This window comes from Cyanistes caeruleus, chromosome 3 (assembly GCF_971803275.1).
Source record: "Cyanistes caeruleus chromosome 3, bCyaCae1.hap1.1, whole genome shotgun sequence".
In the NCBI taxonomy this organism is placed as follows: Eukaryota; Metazoa; Chordata; class Aves; order Passeriformes; family Paridae; genus Cyanistes; species Cyanistes caeruleus.
Window position 1 is genome coordinate 113,502,714 of NC_141703.1, and position 18,241 is coordinate 113,520,954.

At 46.1% G+C, this 18,241-nt stretch overlaps 1 protein-coding gene and 1 long non-coding RNA gene across 10 annotated transcripts in view; one reads left to right on the top strand and one right to left on the bottom strand.

The window, feature by feature from the left end:
- The window catches only part of FAM168A (family with sequence similarity 168 member A), a 132,398-nt gene that overhangs the window by 31,854 nt on the left and 82,303 nt on the right, over positions 1-18,241 (bottom strand). The gene's annotated exons all lie outside the window — the stretch shown is intronic.
- LOC147654468 (uncharacterized) lies at positions 12,019-17,339 on the top strand. Of its 2 annotated transcripts, none has more exons than XR_015285261.1 (3): positions 12,019-12,091; positions 12,580-12,715; positions 13,662-17,339. It is a non-coding gene; the product is annotated as an uncharacterized LOC147654468 (long non-coding RNA). The 2 variants fall into 2 exon arrangements; XR_015285260.1 differs by having other exon boundaries at positions 12,072-12,195; positions 13,662-15,194.

An 18,241-nucleotide genomic window follows, 5' to 3' on the forward strand; every position in this document is an offset into this window, starting at 1 on the left:
AGGCATTGACTCTGCCTACCAGAGAGGAGTGAAAAGGAGACAACTGCATTTTATCTTGAAAGCCCTCAGACACTTTCAAACAGATCCAGGAATCAAAAGCTCTGTGTAAAGAGAGGAAAAGCCCTTCAGGACCTGTTGGGCCACGCTCCCGTTTTTAAAAATGACAAGATGTGGGAGTAGGATATTTAGTATAAAGATACAATGTGGGAGCACGAGGCTTGGCATGTCCAAAATTGATTTAGATGTGGGAAAATACTGAAGCCTGCAAACTCAGAGGTTCAGCTTTGTGTGCTGGAGAGAAAAAATACACAGTGACATTGTCACATTCAGTGGGAATACAGCAGTACAACAAGTTTATATATATATATATATATATATATATATATATATATATATATATATACACAAAGTAATTCTCCATTGTCCTGTCCCTCCAGGCCTTGTCCCCAGTCCCTCTCCAGCTCTCCTGGAGCCCCTTCAGGCCCTGCAAGGGGCTCTGAGCTCTCCCTGGAGCCTTCTCCTCTCCAGGTGAGCACCCCCAGCTCTTCCAGCCTGGCTCCAGAGCAGAGGGGCTCCAGCCCTGGAGCAGCTCCGGGGCCTCCTCTGGACTCTCTGCAGCAGCTCCAGCTCCTTGTGCTGCTGGCCCCAGGGCTTGGGCAGCTCTGCAGGTGGGCTCTCACCTCAGCTCAGGGGCAGAGGGACACAATCCCCCCTTTCCTGGTGCCCACACTGGGGGATCAGCCCAGCGCGTGGGGGATCTGGGCTGCTGGAGCATGTGGCTGGATTCTCCTGCAGGAATACAAATTACACAATTATAGTATTATTTTAGCAGTTGGCCATGGTGACATTTCCTGCTGTTAGGTGGCTCTGGTCCTGCCAGGATAGATTAGTAAGGCTCACCAAACATTTTGTTTGGCTAAGGAACAGCTGAAGGGCACTGCCTCCTTATTCTATTAAAAGCGCCACAGGAACTCAGTAACATTTTCCTGTTGATCTCCACTGCTCTGATAAATGGAAACCTCATCCCTTCCTCCAGGAGGAGAGGAGACATTTTTAGGAAAGGAAACCAATTTCCTCTCAGTGTTATTGAGTTAAACAAGGTAGTTCAGTTTCCAAAGGTATTAAGGTTGTTTTGTTATTCTCCAACCGAGCACTTGCTGAGCTGTCGGAACAGCCTTCAGGAACGGAGACAGAGGAACTTCAGCTCTGCAGGCAAATTCCTACAGATCATGTGCTCCAGCAGGGAGGGTAGGGTCAGTGCATACATCCTGACAGTGATGGAACACATCTGAATGCATAGAGCTTAGAACAATTACTGCTGAGCAGCCCTCAGCACACCAGCAGCGAGAGAAAGGAAGAAAAGCCAACCATCTTTGGAGAGATGAACAATCCTTCTTGTTATCAACACTTCATTTAGTATCTTAGTTGCTTAAACCCAATTATATCCAGAAAAGACAACTGTGGATGAAGAGGATCTGAGCAACCCCAGATAATGGCAGAAGATAAAAACCCCACTCCAAGAGTAATGACCTGATTTGGCATTCATCAGTCGCTCGGTAATGAGCAAATGCTGATTTCAAATCTAAATTCATGTCAAATGCTTCTGGATAAAATTAACTCCGAGCATATTTCAAAACACCCATTCAAAGTGTCGCTGCTGCTTCCTCCTTTCCCCTCCAGCCGACCAGACTCTCTCCTCTTCCACATCTCCTGCTGTTCCTCCTTCCACCACTTGCCATATTTTTCCAGGCTCTGGCAATGGAAGCGTCCCAAGGCCAGGTTGGATGGGACTTGGAGCAGCCTGGGATAGTGGAAGGTGTCCCTGCCCATGGTGGGATGCTTGGACCTTTACAGATCCATTCCAGCCCAATCTGCCCTGTGATTTTCTGAAATATCCCTAATGAGCACGGACACCCCACCCTCTGCCATTCCAAGTGTCCAGACCCTGCAATCAGCAGCTCCAAGGGTGCCTCAGCAGAGGAACACCCTTGGCACATCACACATACAAGGAATTTGCATTCCATGCAGGAAGAGACAGCCTTGTGTTTTGGTTTTATATTAAACAATAAATTAATGACTTTAAAAAGCGCAGCACAAGTGAAGACAGGCAGGGGTGTCTCCCAGGCAGAGGGATGAACTCCTCCACAGGTAAAGCAGGTGTGTGTCAGCAGGAGACTGAAAAAGGAGGAAAATTCTCCCCTGTATCCTGCATCAACAACTTGTGAGAGCCTCAGCTCCCCCTGATCCATCACTGCCGTTGCTCTTTGGCCTTACATGTGTTTTTCACACAGGTTGTACAATCTGTGACTGGCACTGATCTGATTTAAACCACTGATTATTTATTTCCCAAGAAACTGGCAGTGGAGGAGATTTGCTGTCACTGGTAGCAGTGAACAGATCCAAACACTCTGCTTTTGTTTCACAAAACCATGGAAATGTTTAGGTTGGAAAAGACCTCAACGACCATCAAGTCCAACTGTTCCCCCAGCACTGCCAAGTGCTTCAAATGACACATCCACACATATTTAAATGCCCTCAGGGATGGGGACTCCACCACTGGCTGGACAACACTTTTCATGTAGAAATTTTCCCAATATTTGATCTAAAACCTCCCCTGGCATAGCTAGAGGCTGTTCCCTCTCTTCCTGTCCCTGTTCCCTGGGAGCAGAGACCAAAGGTTCCCCCTGAGCCTCCTTTTCTCCAGGCTGAGCCCCTCTCCCAGCCCCTTCAGCTGCTCCTGGTGCTCCAGACCCTTCCCCAGCTCTGTTCCCTGCCTTGGACATGCTCTGGTCCCTGACAGGGTGGTGGAGGTCACCTAATCACAGTTGCTGCAGCAGGAGATGCACATCCCTGGATAAATACAGCCAGAAACCCTTCCTGCCCACCATCATTCCCAGATGCCAACAAAGATTACAGATTTCCATTAAAAAAAGCCCCAGCATCATCCTGCAGGGTGATGGAGAATTGTGGTAAAAGCTCTCACCACCATCCCAGAACATCAAAGTGTTTGCAAAGACCACAGAACACCTTTTAGACAGCAAATTCCTTAATTCTGGCTGTGTGAAAAGACTGGCACCAAAAAAAAAATTCTCTAAGCCTGCAAAGTGTTTGTGGGAAGCGATTATAAGAACAAAAATGTTGTGGGCCATGTGTGGAAGACATGTCAAACCCAGCAGCCTCCGGAGGAGGCCTCAGTGCCCTTGCTTCCTGCTGCTCCCTACACTTTAACTACTTTTTGACCTTAGAGAACCCTGAAGCTTGTGGGTAATCCAGCTGTGATGAGATTTCCTACTCCTTGATGAAACATTTGAAGCTGCTGTTCAGTTCGTTGATGCATCCTTTTATATGTCTGAAGCTGCTTTTTCCCTGTTTTTTTTTTTTAGGATGAAGGGCACCCAGTGGACACCTGGCAGGGACTTTGGAATAACCATTCTGCCAAAAGCAGGAAAGATCTGACAACAAAGGCTGTTTCTCTCTCCTTTTTGAGCCATTCCTCCACTGACTCTTTGTACTCTGGACAATCAGGCTCTGAAGCAAGAAGTGGCTTCTCCAACTTCAGCTTTTCTTGAAGGGGAATTGAAAGCTCCTTACTCCCTAACAGAAAACTCAAATACTATCTCCTATAGACCTGAGCCATCCTGTCCAAACAATCTTTCAGCTTGTGTTCCTCTCTTCATGGAAGTCAGGGATGCCAATCCATCAGCTGATGCTCCCAGGGAGTAGAAGCACAGGAGTTTTCTCCACAAGCCTCTATTACTTTTCCATTGACTGTATCCAGCATCTTCCCTGTCACTGCAAACTTCATTCCTGTCCTCAGCTGCTGGTGGGAGATTCCAAATTCTTTGTGTGTAACATCCTTAAACACAGTGGTCCCCACTCATCCAGGAGCCAGACCCTCTCACATCTCCATTATCTAAAGTTTTTCCTTCAATCTTGACTAAAGCTTTGCTATTTCACCACTGTCTACTCCAAATACTGCTCGAAAGATCATTTCCTTAGCACATGCCTTTCTCCCTTTACCAAACTCGACTAACTTCCTTTCCTCTACCAGAAGTAAGGAATTTGTGGTTATTTTCCATCACCTAATCCTCACTCAGCCACCCTTTTTCCACAGTGAGACACCAAATCCTTGGATCCCCCAGCAGCCCAGCCTTGCTTGTGGTGCTCCCTCAGGGCACATTTGTGTGCTCCACATCCCACTAGGAAAATCCAGAAGTCCTCCTAAATACCCAACATCTCTTCCAAAGGCTCCCTTGACTTCCCAAAAGTCACTTCAGGCCCCACCTCTCTGAGCCTCTAGGGCAAGGCCTGGGTTTGCTGGGATGCTGCCTGAAGTAGGAGCAGCCCCAAATCCCAAAGTCCCATTAAAAATACAGGAGAGCTTCTATTTCCAGAACCCTCCACACAATTTGGTTGGCTCTGCAGGAACACAGTGAAGGAGGGCAAAAGCACAGGTTGTAAGCACAGAGCATGTGTTGTGTCAAGGTTCCTACAGACTCTGCCAGTTCTGGGGGGGGTCAGAACACCCCCGAGGGTCAAACACCACTTAAATCCATACAGGGAAGGTTTGGAGAGGTAAAATCCATACAGGGAAGATTTGGAGGTGTAAAATCCATGCAGGGAAGGTTTGGAGGGGTAAAGTGATCTGCAAAAACTCATTCAGCAGCCACAACCCTCAGCCCTGAGCAGAACCACCAGCCCCAAACAAGATCCTTTTATCAGCCTGGCCTTTTAATACAAGAGCTAAGATATTGACTGTAAAACATTTCTTTCTTTTCCCAGCCTCAAACTGCTGCAGAAATAGCAATAATCCACCTGCATCCCCAAGATCCAGGAGGAAGCACTCCTGAGATCCATCGGTTTGTACACGAGCGTGGGACTGACTGTTCAGTGATGCCCAGGAGGAAGTCAGGGTCATGAATACCAAAAAAAAAGAAAAAAAAGGGAAAAAGTGAAGAAAAGAAAAGTAGGTCAAGCAATTCACATCTGCTGAAAAGGACAAAGAACACTGCAGATTTTTTATTACCTTATGCAATTGCTACCAAATATCTGAAGCATCCTTTTTATCTGATTCAAATCCCACATGAGTAATCCATGATTAAATTTAGTGGGTGTGAAATTTCATTAGGTCGTTCAATTTTAAGCAGATTGGATAATGAAGTTCCGTCGTCCTTCAGAATTAAGGAAAAAAATATTAATAGTGTAATTTTTATCTCACTCCCAGCCTTCCCCCATCTGTGAGATTATTCTCATTCATGTAAGACATCCAAGTCCTGCAGCTCCATCTTTGAGGCATGGGACCTTGGAGATGGAGAGAGGGAACTGCTTGGAAATGTTGGCAAAAGCCAAAGCCAAACCTGACTTTACCTGGTGCTTTCCTGGGATAAGCACAGACCAGAAATTTGAGTCTTCCCAGAACAAAGACATGCAAGCAGATTTCAGCAGGGATGTCTTCTAAAATATAGTGATTTCTCAAAAAAAAATCGTTGTGATTAATTCAATGATATCACAATGGGAAAAATGTTAATAGGTAGCAGATGCTGCTTTAAATCTTAATTCCCTACTCCAAAGAGCTAGATAATTCAAGGAGAAACCATCAGCTTCCTTCATGCAAAAAGGCTCCATGCTAAGACAAAATGAGAAGTTTGGAGTTTTTCTTGTGTTATAAAATTCTGCTTTTTAAAAAAAAAAATTAAAAAAACATTTGTTTGAATTCAGACTTTATACGGAATTCCTGATGGGTTTTTAGAAGACCATTGGTGCAGTGATGGGCAGTGGAGTGTGCAATCCATGAGCCCCTCATTTCACTGTACATCACCCTGTGTTTCCCACATAGGACCAATAAACTTTGTTCATCCACCCCCTAGAGCTAATAAATTTAATTAAATTTTCAATTTAATCAAAAATTTAATTGTCTAATCTGTGGGAAGAGCCTGTCTGGGAAAGAGTTAAACAACAGGCCTGATAAATCTTGCTGTGTTTTCAGGCAGCTGAAGCCACTCTGTGCCACTACAAATAAATAGTATCTCTATCCACATCACAACAAAGTATTTTCCTCTTGATGTTGTTCACCAAAGCATGATGACAAATGATGGCTGGAGAAACAGGAGTTGTCAATTCTGCCTTAATCGTGTTTCCTTTCGGGCTTGACAGAAGTTGCCACGTTGATCCCTTTCTCTAAATGGCCACCAGGTGCTTCCAGCAAATGAACTGAACACAGCAAACACCAATCTGCCTTCCACAGTCTTCTGTGCTCTATTACTGGATAGTTTTCTCAGGAAAGAAGGCAAAAACTCTCAAAAATTCAGTGGAGAAGCTAAAGCTTTGCACATCTAAAGAATGCTCAATGAAAATACACGTCAGGAAAGATGATTTAATTTGATGGGACAACACATATCAGCCTTGACATTTATTAAAAGTACATCCTAATATCACCCATCCATGGTAAAACAACATGAGAAGGAGCTGGAGCTGCTGCAGAGAGTCCAGAGGAGGCCCCGGAGCTGCTCCAGGGCTGCAGCCCCTCTGCTCTGGAGCCAGGCTGGGAGAGCTGGGGGTGCTCACCTGGAGAGGAGAAGGCTCCAGGGAGAGCTCAGAGCCCCTTGCAGGGCCTGAAGGGGCTCCAGGAGAGCTGGAGAGGGACTGGGGACAAGGAATGGAGGGACAGGACACAGGGAATGGCTCCCACTGCCAGAGGGCAGGGATGGATGGGATATTGGGAAGGAATTGTTCCCTGGGAGGGTGGGCAGGCCCTGGCACAGGGTGCCCAGAGCAGCTGTGGCTGTCCCTGGATCCCTGGCAGTGCCCAAGGCCAGGCTGGACAGGACTTGCAGCAACCTGGGATAGTGGAAGGTGTCCCATGGCAGGGGGTGGCACTAGGTGGCTTTAAGGTCCCTTCCAGCCCAAACCAGTCTATGATTCTGTGAAACAAATCCTACTAGGAATTAATTTGAGAGTCTCTGGAGTAGGCGTTGCGAGACATCAGTCAGGCATCAACAGCAAAACAAATTAACACCACAAAATAGTGAAAAACAGAGGAGCCAAACCTGCATCTTTAAATAGCCCCAGAGAGCTTTTCCTGTCAGTAGCAATTTTCTGGCCAAGCTCCACCACATCCTCTCTCTACTTCACCCAAACCTGCATTTTTCACATGACTAAAACTCATCCAAGTCTGGATCAGAGCAACCCTCAGACTGTTTATCCCTGCTGCAGTTTCACATTCACCTTCTCCACCCATCTCTGCCTGTCTTGGATGCTTTCCCTGATCTCTCCTCCCATGGACTTCACCACCCACATTTCTGGATGTCTTAAGAGTTCAAAGAGCAGAAGATCAACACCATAAGGAGCAGGAAATCCAATGACTCCAAGTAATCCAGAGACAAATGTGCCCACACCAGTCCTTTCTCCTGGTCAGGAGTGCAGTTCCTGTCACACTTTAATGTCCCAGGCTAGTGACATAGAATTCATTCAGTGCAGGCTGAATGGATTCTATGGATCTGGAACCCAGAGCAGAACATGCAGGAGAAGCAGGGGAAGTGAGGTTATTTGATGATGTAGGCAACATTATAGGACTGTGGGGACAAAGGAGGAATGCCATGCTACCATGGAAGGAGAGAGAGAGAGAGGAACAAAAATGAGGAATGTATGAATTTCCAGACTTTGCCTTATTCAGGGGATCAGTGGGATCCTGTGGAAAGCTGTTGTTGGATCTGTGAGAGCAGAGTCGGGAGAGTGAAGCACAACTCTTGATAAAGGATGGATGAATTTCAGACCATTTAAACAATGTGCACAAACACAAGTCCACGGTGCCAGATGAGATGGGCCTGAGGGTGCCAAGGGAGCTGGCTGGTGTCACTGCCACTCTGTCATCTCCCAACAGTCATGGAGATGGGGAATGTCCCTGGTGATTGGAAAAAGGGCAACATCACCCCCACCTTCCAAAAAGGAAATGCCAGCCTGGTCAGCCTCACTCCCTGCCCAGAAATTCACGAGGCAAATCCTTCTGGAAACCATAACCTTCCAAACCAAATTATTCTGGTACTTACTACCCAGAGAGCGTCTGACACAGAATTATTCAATAATTGCTATTTTATGTTTTCTCTACTCCTCTTCTGCTCTTCAGATCCTGCTGCTTCTGCCCTCTCTCCCCTGGAATAGTGTCTTTTTGTTCCATATTTGCAATTACAACAAGCACAGGTTTATATATATATGAGATAGAAATATATTTTCCAGCTGAATTTGGGCACTCAGAGGCGCTGGATTAATTCTGGGCACTGTGCTCTCAGTGGTGTCAAGGACCTCCCGTTATTGGAAGTGACACCGGGAATAAAGAGTGTGGGGGAGGAAGAGCACGGAGTGCTCATTTGTCTGCTAATAGGGGGTAAATTAGAATTTGGGAATAGCTTTAATCATTCCTGTTGAAGCTAATTCACTTTTGATGTTTTGTTTATGTGGGCAGTTCTCTCCTTAAGCTTAATGAAAAAGGTAAATAAACCAAAGTGGAGCAATGAGAGAGGGGCTGAGCTGTGAGTCAGAGCCAGAGCTTCTGTATCCTTTCCTACTGATTTATAGGAAAAGGCTGTCTTAGACCCAAGGACCCAAACCACAAACACAATTCCAACAATAAGTTACAACTGCCAGAAAATTACACAAAATGGAGCTTTATGATTCAATGCAAGACTCGTACATCAGAAGAGTTTTTCTCCCTGTCCAGGAAGCTCCCTGTACTCTGGAAAATTAACTGGGAATAGAGCATAGATAGTCTGTCAGGAAAAAAAAAAATAAAACAAGAGTGCAAGGAAGATGCATTTAAATTAATATTTGGCAGGGGATAAAGGAGTGAGAGGAAAAACAAAGGGAGAAGAATTAAACTCCAACCTGATGAATCTGCCCTCTGCAGCATCCTCATCCCTTCCTGTGGGATCTGGCCACCAAACATTCCAGACATCGCTGTTGCTATCACTGGGTACTTCCATGAAGAGATATCAGCTCCCTGCTGGTTTAAACAGGGGGAAAAGGCTCCTTGCCTGAGCTGACCTCAGTGACCTGAGCTCAGTGTCCTGGACAGGGTGTTCTGTCTGTCTCCCACTGGAGCTGATTTGTGCTGGTGCTGTGATATCAGCGATCCCTTGGCTCGGGGAGGACACTCCATAAATTCTGTATTAATCCAGGGTAGCAGCACTTCTCTATTAACTTATGGAAGAAAACCAAACCCATCCAAATTGTTTGACATATGGATTAATAATGAAAAGTAAGTAGGAAATAGGAAACCTGCCAGTTAAATATATTAAATATATTAGTAACACCAACCAGGCCAGACAGAGCGCAAGGAATATAAGGGGAAAAAACATCTGCACAAAGTTGGAGAATAAGCAAAATGACAACCAACAAAATCCACTTGTGACAGGTGTAAAATAATAAATATTGGCAAAAACACTCCAAAGAGAGCTGGAGAGGGACTGGGGATAAGGAATGGAAGGACAGGACACAGGGAATGGCTTCCCACTGCAAGAGGGCAGAGCTAGGGGGGATATTGGGATGGAATTGTTCCCTGGCAGGGTGGGCAGGCCCTGGCACAGGGTGCCCAGAGCAGCTGTGGCTGCCCCTGGACCCCTGGGAGTGTCCAAGGCCAGGCTGGATGGGGCTTGGAGCAGCCTGGGATAGTGGAATTCCCAATTCCCATGGCAGGAAGTAGGAATAGAGGAGCATTAAGGTCCCTTCCAACCCAAACCATTCTGAGATGGACCTTGGACACTTCCAGGCTCCTGCCACAGAGAGAAAGAACCAGGTGGACTCTAAGGACCTGCTCCAGGTTGGTAATTCTTCAGCTCCAATCCTGTCTCATGCTTGAAAGACAAATGTTTATAATAACATAGGATGTGAAATGAGGAAAACATCTGAAAAATCGAAGTTCCGTTTCCAGCTTTCAAGTAGAGGTCAATAAACAGAGCAACTTCTTTCTTTATGGTTTCAAACAGCTTGGCAGGATCCTTTTGGTGTTGGTAAATCAAAAGATAAAGAGATTATGAAAAAGAACATGAAAGTGAAGATCTGAAGAGCTTCAGCAGAATCAAAAAGTCTTCCTAAAGCTTCTGCAACAGCACAGAAGTTTTATAAACCCACAAATTACCTCATTTAGCTTTTTGCAACTTCAGTGCTTTATCTTCCTTCCAAACTTCCACCTCCCATTTTACCTCTCTTCATCCTCAAAACCACCCTCCTAAGATCCCTCTCAGCAGCCTGTTGACTTCTCTTAATCATTCTCATTCCACTTTTTCAACAAACATTCCCTTTATGCTTCACCCCGAATTCTCTGTGATTGCTTTGATAAACACCCACCTTGCTCAGGGTGTTTATGTTCCAGAACAACCATCTCAGCTGACTTTCATGGAATTTATCCTTCTCTAGCTCAAGGAATCCCTGCCTTTTTCAGCAGAAAATTACAGCTGGTCACTGCCTGGTGATCATCTCTTGGAATGAGGTACAACACTGTCAGGATTACAGGGAAGCAAATCTACAGCTCCCTGAGAAGGATGCAGCTGGTGGGGGGCAGGCTCTGCTCCCAGGAAACAATGGACAGTACAAAAAAAATTGGCCTCAAGTTGTGCCAGGGGAATTTTAGGTTGGATATTGTGAAAATTCCTTCCCTAAAAGGGTTGTCTAGCCCTGGCACAGCTGCCCAGGGCAGTGGTGAGTCCCCATCCCTGGAGGGATTTCAAAGCTGTGTGGATGGGGCACCTGGGGACGTGGGTCAGTGGTGGCCTTGGCAGTGGTGAGGAATGGTTGGATTCCATGGTCTTAGAAGGCTTTCCCAGCCCCAAAGATTCCATGATTATTTTATAGAGAAGAGGAGATGCTCCCAACATGGTTTCAGGTACTGCTGGCAACAAAGCTCTGTCTTATCATCACATCTCTGCTGACCAACAAGGTACACAAGTTCAGGGATATTCTCACCATTAAGGGCACCAAAAAGTGACTCCAGTTTCCAATTTCCACTCAGGAGAGTGCAAAAGAAGGAAGTTCTGCAGTTCCCACAGTACCTGTCTCCTGTAGCCATCTATAACCTCTGTAAGTCAATAACCTGTTTTATTGGAGTGGATAATCAAATCAGTTTCAGGGCTGAATTCATTCTCCATGACAGCGAGACCTTGCCTGAAGTAGGTCGAGATGTGGCATTTTTAGTCCAAATCTCAACATGAACCAATCATTCCACAACTGTTTTGTCTCCTGTTCATATTTTTGCAGGGATTTTTTAAAATTTATTATATTTACTTGCTAAAACTAATATAGTGAACTAGGGGTGTTCAGCCTTAAGAAGAGAAGGCTCCAGGGAGAGCTCAGAGCCCCTTGCAGAGCCTGAAGGGGCTCCAGGAGAGCTGGAGAGGGACTGGGGACAAGGCCTGGAGGGACAGGACACAGGGAATGGCTTCCACTGCCAGAGGATGGCATAGATGGGATATTGGGAAGGAATTGTTCCCTGTGAGGGTGGGCAGGCCCTGGCACAGGGTGCCCAGAGCAGCTGTGGCTGCCCCTGGATCCCTGGGAGTGTCCAAGGCCAGGCTGGATGGGGCTTGGAGCCACCTGGGACAGTGGAAAATGTCCCTGCCCACGGCAGGGGATGGCACTGGATGAGCTTTAAATGTCCCTCCCAACTCAAACCATTCTGGGATAATAAACAGGGCATTAGGGATGTCCAGGGAAACTACCGGAAGCATGTCTCAATGTTTTAAAAAGAATTAAAAAGAGAGAGCTCAAAAAAATGTGTGATTGAGAGCTGGACTCTTACTTGTCAGAAAATACTTTAAAGCCATTTTCTCACTCTTTGGGTGGAATTTGTGCAGAGTTTTGATCGAATCAAAAAACACAGATGCAGGTTCCTTTCAAAGGAAATGAGCTAAAACTAATTTATTAGTGGTCAAGGACATAGCAAAGCCAAGTGAGATTTAAGATTGAAGATTTTTCCCAGAAACTTTGGGAAGAGGCACGGCAATTACTGTAAGAGGAATCAGCTGGATCTCCTACCTAGTGCTGAAGTAGATGCTTTCAAATTGTCTCATTTACATAGGGAAGAAGGTCAGGAGGGATTAAGAAGGTAAATATATCACCTGATTAGGTATGCAAGTTCAGGGTGTTCCAAGGACTAATTCCATGAATATTCAAGAAGGTCTTTGCTTCCCAAAGGTTCAGTCATAAGCAGTAAGTTGAATATGCAGAAGGAATCTGGTCAGAAAAACCAAAGATGCCACCTGTGTGCATCAGTATCACCTGTTCCAGTGAGATCAGGCTCTTGAATTTGCTTATTCCCTTTTCCATTTCACCTTGTGAAAATAAAGAGTAAGGAGAATATACACAGGTGAGGAAGGAAAAGCTGGGAGCTGACAGTGACACGTTCACCACTCGCTGGATGTGCATTTTTAACAGGAGCAGGCAGCACTTCCTCATGGTTCTTAATTTGGGCAAAATTTCACACCAGACAATATCACAGTGCACTGATCCAGCCTTCCCTGTCCTACTTGGGAACAGCACAAGGACACGATATGACCATCACCTGTTTCCCTGGATTTGTACTTTGCTTCCTAGGAAGAAGATCGTTAATTAGGAAATTCAAGTCCAGATGAGCTCAACTGCAAGAGCAAGTCAGCTTTCCAGGAAGAAAATTGAGCTGAGCTTTTGCTGAGTGATGCTGACCAGAAAATGTGTCTTGGACTGAGTTAAGGTAGGAAAATGTTGGGCACTGCTCTTTGGGTGCTCTGCTAGAGAGCAGAGATGGGTCCCAACAAAAGAACAAAAGAGGTGGCTCTGGGAGAAAATTCTGTTATTCTTGCAGGTTTTTTCCTTTCTTTATTCCCTGCAGCCCAGATCCCCCATGTGCTGGGCTGATCCCTCAGTGTGGGCAGCAGAGAAGGGCAGATTGTGCCCCTCTGCCCCTGAGCTGGGGTGTGACCCCCCCTGCAGAGCTGCCCCAGCCCTGGGGCCAGCAGCACGAGGAGCTGGAGCTGCTGCAGAGAGTCCAGAGGAGGCCCCGGAGCCGCTCCAGGGCTGGAGCTCCTCTGCTCTGGAGCCAGGCTGGGAGAGCTGGGGGTGCTCACCTGGAGAGGAGAAGGCTCCAGGGAGAGCTCAGAGCCCCTTGCAGGGCCTGAAGGGGCTCCAGGAGAGCTGGAGAGGGACTGGGGACAAGGCCTGGAGGGACAGGACACAGGGAATGGCTTCCACTGCCAGAGGGCAGGGATGGATGGGATATTGGGAAGGAATTGTTCTCTGTGATGGTGGTGAGCCCTGGCACAGGGTGCCCAGGGCAGCTGTGGCTGCCCCTGGATCCCTGGCAGTGTCCAAGGCCAGGCTGGACAGGGTTTGGAACAACCAAGGACAGTGGGAGGTGTCTCTGCCCATGGCAGGGTGTGGGAATGGATGAGCTTTAAATGTCCCTTCCAACCCAAACAGTTCCAAGTCTACAATTCCCACCTTCTCTCAGCTGTTACTCTTTCATTTGCTATCTCAGAAACTGTGAGCAGCACCAGCTTTTTTGTATCCCCACTAATTGCACATCCTTGGAAAACAAAACAAAGCAAATGTTCCCCACACAGAACATCCCAAGGCATCGGTATGAATGAGGATGTGTTTGGGATGAGACAGCACTGCTACTCCTTTCCTCTTCCTGCCAGGTGACTCATCCCCCTGAATTTGGATGTGGAAATCCATTGAAAAAGTGGCAACAGCTGCAAAAGCTTTGTGTCCATAGATTCTGCAAACTTGGTGGAAATTTAAAAAAAAACACAACAACAACAAAACACAAAAACAACACAAAAAATAAATCAAGCAACCCAGTGTGCAGACTGCTATTGCACCAAAGGATGCTGAGTCTGCCCATAAAAGCCATAAAATTTTCCAAGGAAATTTGTAAGGATGAAAAGGAAGAGCTGTGTATTTGTAAGGACTAAAAGGAAGCTTTTGGTCCAGCCATGGAGGAGGAAAAGGGGCCTGTTTTGAAGTGCTGCACTTTGATTACCACAGAGCTCACACTATTCCTGCTCTCTGTTCCCCCTTTTCTTGTCCCTCCAGGCCTTGTCCCCAGTCCCTCTCCAGCTCTCCTGGAGCCCCATCAGGCCCTGCAAGGGGCTCTGAGCTCTCCCTGGAGCCTTCTCCTCTCCAGGTGAGCACCCCCAGCTCTCCCAGCCTGGCTCCAGAGCAGAGGGGCTCTGTATATAAAGGTGCACACATCCAGCTAGAGCTTGACAACATCCTGGATCCTCTGGAAATCCTGTGCTGTCAAAACTGGGCAACAGAGCCAGGAGAATTTCCTTCAGCAAAACCAGAAAACCTATCAAAAAACATAGCTCCAAGGAGTGGAAAACTTCCTTGACTTGTCCTCTGCCCAACCTGACCCCAGCTGGACCTGGGGATTTCCAGATGTCCTTTCCACCCTGAATTATCCACTGACACTGCTTCAAATTCATGGGACAAATGAAAAAAATATCCTGGGGACTGAACTTTCTGGACATTCATTTGGACTCTGGTCCTGTTCCAGTGTTAACCCAAAATGAAGCAGGAACCATTCTGGGAATCTGTGATTTTATGAAAATTACCATCTCTCTTCCCTCTTCACTTCCTTTAATTTCCTCATAAATGAATGAAATTAAACATTTTGAGTTGAATGAAATAATTTGTATTAAATCAAGCAGACTGGCTGGCAGGCAAGTGGGGTGTTCAGGCAAGAATAAATATTAATTATTCCTTAAATAGAATGGAATTGTTTTTATGTTTTCAATTTATTTGCCAAATGAAATGTAACATCACTGTCACATCCTGAGCTGAATAGGCAGGAAAAGAATTGGGCTGAACTGGGACAAAATGGGGAGTTGCAGGAACCCCAGCTCTGAGCTAAGACCTCAAGGAAAGCCTGGAAAAGCTGCTGAAGCAGCTGAAGGAGGTGGAGAGGGATTTTCCTAAGCCTTCTGGGGTTTAGGAACAACTACTGGCACCAGTTATTCAACATTCAGCCTGGAATTAAAACAGATTTATTTACCCATTAAAAATATCTTTATTTTTTCTCCCAAAACCTTCAGGACCACAAAGATTTCTCTTTCTTTTTTACCTTATGATATATTTTCCTTGTATTTTCTACATCCTGCTGACCATACCTGAAACATTTTTAAAGGAAAAAAGCCAATTTTCAATGCTCTATTTCAATTTTAAAACGATGTCGTGCCCTGTTCTTCAGAGAATCCTATTTGCTCACGCAGAAAAAAATTGTGTTTTATAAAATATTTATAAAAGGTGACGTAAATCCACAAGCAGGAAGGGGAAAAAGTGGAAAAAAATCAGTCAATGGGATTAAAAGATGAGGAGAATGTCAGCGTGGACATGGAACTGGAGGGAATAATACCTGCCAGGCTGAGCCCCCTGAAACTGCTGCAGAGGAGCATTAGGAAGGAACAGGAATGCAAAGATCATTCCAATAGCAGCTGCTCATTCTGATTTTCCTGCAATTGCCTGCAAAGGGAAACTCCTGACAATTCCCCACCTGTCTTTGCAGGGAGTCCCTCCATCAGGAACAAAACCCAGGGAAGCACTGCTGTCCTTTGGGATTGTTTGCGATCAGAGATGTTGGTTTATCTTCTGCTAGAGCCAGACAAGGCCGGGATGCCAGCAGGGCAGGAGCTGTGGGTGCTGTGCTTACAGGACATTATCAGGTGTTTCTGGCAGCCTGTGCCCTGCCAGCTCCCTCCCCCAGACAATAATAACCATTCCCAACAAGTTCCTTATCTTATCCCAGCAGCATCCCTCCAGGAGATTAGGCAGGCATCCCGGTGTCATGTTTTATCTCCAAAGCCTTGGATTTAGGCATAGTGTGTGTCTAGTCCCAAAAGCCAGGTGTATTCCAGTCAAACAGATGGGAATCCATAAACATTTCATTTTTTTTATGATCTGCACTGAGTTCAAGCCTGATTTAAATCAGATACAGACCTGACATTCTGACATAAATTAGCCAATGATTAAAAAAAGAGGGAAATGGTCAAAATCAGGCAAATGTTTCCTGAAAATAATTTCATATGGTTCATGTGCAAGGGAAGTGGGGAGTTTTCTTCCAAAACTGCCTGCATGTTTTGTGGAGGGCACACATTAATGCCAAGGATTTCACCTGATCCCTGCCCACCACTGCAGAGTGCTGGAGCAGCACCAAGCAAGACCTGGGACAAGGCTTAAATATGAGGTTTTATGGAAATGTACAAAAATATCCCAAGTTTGAGGGGACCCACAACAATCCTTCAGGAATGGGGACTCCACTGACCAGGGCAGCTGTGCCAGGGATGGACAGCCCTTTCCATGAAGAAATTTTCCTTAATATCCAACCCAAGCCCCCCCTGGCACAGCCTGAGGCCGTTCCCTCTCCTCCTGGATGGGAGCAGAGCCCGACCTGCTCTCAGCTTGCTGCTGTCCATGAGGAAAATCCCACTGGTGTGGATGGCAGGAGGGAAAGATGAGCTGACAAAGCAGCCTCAGAGCCAGGAGGAGTCAAGGAGGGGAACCTGTGCCTGCAAAGCCCTGGGGATGAGCAGACCATGACCAAAATGTAATTTATATGAAGATGTTTTGAATTTCTTCCAGCTACTTCCAAGTCACCAATGCAGAACAGCTCCTCGCAGCTTCCACACAAAGGTTTCTGCTGGGAATATCGCTGGATTATAATTACAGACCAGCATTTAACATTAATTACTGCAGTATCCCATGTTCAGGTGCACTGTGCAATGTAATTATGGCACCCCTTGCTGTCCATAGCACCTTCCTCATCCTGCAGCCTGGAGAATTCCCATCCTGGCAAGGTGTGGTTAACAAAACTGCAATGTTTTGGGGTTTGTCTGTGTGGTTTTTAATATGAGCACTTAAAACTGCTGCTAGCTACTCCATCCAGGATGAGCAAGGACACTGCACCACTAGAGAGTGAAGGATCTCAGTTCCTGCTTCAGCCACAAAACCATTCTTAAAACTTTAACCCAGTGGGGTTACTGGCAAAGCAATGGGAACAAAGTAGCACCACTTCTGCAAACACCTTCTCTGAGTGTGCAGCACCATTTGTCTCAAAAGAGCTCTTTGAGGTGTCATTTCTGTTGATCAATCCAATTATGATGGTCATGTGCCACTCAGCAAGGCTGAAACCCCATACAGGAAAAGGAATTTCAATGAACCTACAGCAGAATTAACTTCAAAGCCCCAAAGGTTTTCTTCTTTTAAAGAGTAACACGGGGATACAGGTGAAAAAAATACTTTGAAGGTTGTTGAACAACAAGGAAAAAATGCATAGAAATCCCAAGAAGTTCCTGGTTTAATGATTTCCCAGCAAAGCTGAATTCTGCCACTTTGTCCCACCTCAAGGACTAACAACCGAGTTTGATGTGAACCTCAGGGAAACCTGGTGGGTTCTCCAGCCATGTGTGTCCTTCACTTTCAGATCAGTGGGATCCCAAAGAAAAAGGCTCTGCAAGCCTCAATAAATATGCAAATAGCTTCAAAAGGAGATTAAAACCTTGTCCTGTTTATGCAAGTGACGAGTTTGTGCACTGGTAACCAAAGGGATGTCGGCTCTCTTATTTTAACCATTCCTTGAAGGTCATTTCTGCTCAGAAACAGGTTTTTTTGAAGACCTAAGAACTTGTTACATAACAAAGGCAGAGCTAAACATCAAGCTGTGGCTGGTTGGAATTAGTTCACCTGTATCCCCTGTGTTCCATCGATAGGCACTGCCGAAGGAAGCGGCTTCCTGGCTGGAATGTTAATTATTCCCCTCCATTTCCAGGAACGAGAGCATCGCATGGACAAAAAGAGATTCTCCTGCTCTCATTAACCAGTTTCACTTGCTCAGCACATTAATGCAGAGCCAAGGATGATTATACAGGGGCTCACACGAGCTGAATAAATCTGCTTCCCGGACAGATGAGCCGAAGGCACTCGGGAATAACGAGGGCGATGCCGGAAGGAAACCCAGCGGTCCCCGCCGGAGCGTCACCCCAGCCCCACACAGCAAAGGCAGGGATAGACCTGTGCGTGCTTGGGGTCAGGGCTTCACCTTATTTCTAAAAATAATCTCGGTCCCATCATTGATTTTAAACTGTGGGTAGGTTCTTTACTCAGCTGAGGGATTGAAATGACCTTGGTTTCACTGGAAAAATGTGTGGGATTGACAGTAGGAAAGGAAAGGCTCATGGTTACCGACTGGATCAGTAAACTGGGGACATGCAATGTGTGC